Genomic DNA, 773 nt, shown 5'->3' on the forward strand with positions numbered 1-773 from the left:
AGGCTCTTCCTCCAAAGTCACAGGCCTGCAAAGCTTCCAGTAGAAGAGGAAAGCAGGGAGGCTATAATGCAAAGCATCATCTGCTCTTTGGGACAATCTGGAGTCATAGTCTCCAAAGTGGAAAGAATGACCGTTAGGCAGCAACCACTTTAACCGCGGTTTATTGCAAGCTTGCTTGTGGTCAGCCGCCGAGCGAGTTGAAGATAAAAACCCGAGCAGCAGAAAGGCAAGACTTTCACTCCACTGGGGGGGCGGGGGGGTGTTAAACAATGTCTTTAAGCCCGCCTGCAGAGGGTAGAGCGAAGAGCATTTGAAGCCCAAGGCAGGGACAACTTACCTAATCCTGGAAAGGCTAAAACTCAACCAGTCGGAAGTGACGTGCCAGCTGAGACCCGCAGGTCCGCCACGTAACTGGCCGCCGCTTCAGCTCGCCACCTTCTCTGTGGACTGACCTGAAAAGAGGATAAGTGTAGCTCAAAGTCCGCAGCCGCCCTTGCCCTGCCCTCAGGGGCTCCCAGCCCTACCCAGGACCAGCAAGCGTGGCCAGAGCCTGGCCCCGGAGCCTGGCGAACAGCCACCGTCCCGGGATCCGCCGGCGCCCTGCGGGCAATGGGGCTTCAGCGCTCCACCAGGCGCATGCGCGGCCCTCTTTCTCCAGAGGAGTCCTCCGGTCACCTGGACGACCACATTTCAGATACCTGCCCCTCCGGGTCCCTTCTCGTTCCTGACTCCTCCAGCTGGTTCTCACCTCTGGCCCCCCTCCTTTTCCACCT

The sequence above is a fragment of the Mustela nigripes genome, chromosome 5 (genome assembly GCF_022355385.1).
Source record: "Mustela nigripes isolate SB6536 chromosome 5, MUSNIG.SB6536, whole genome shotgun sequence".
Taxonomy (NCBI): domain Eukaryota; kingdom Metazoa; phylum Chordata; class Mammalia; order Carnivora; family Mustelidae; genus Mustela; species Mustela nigripes.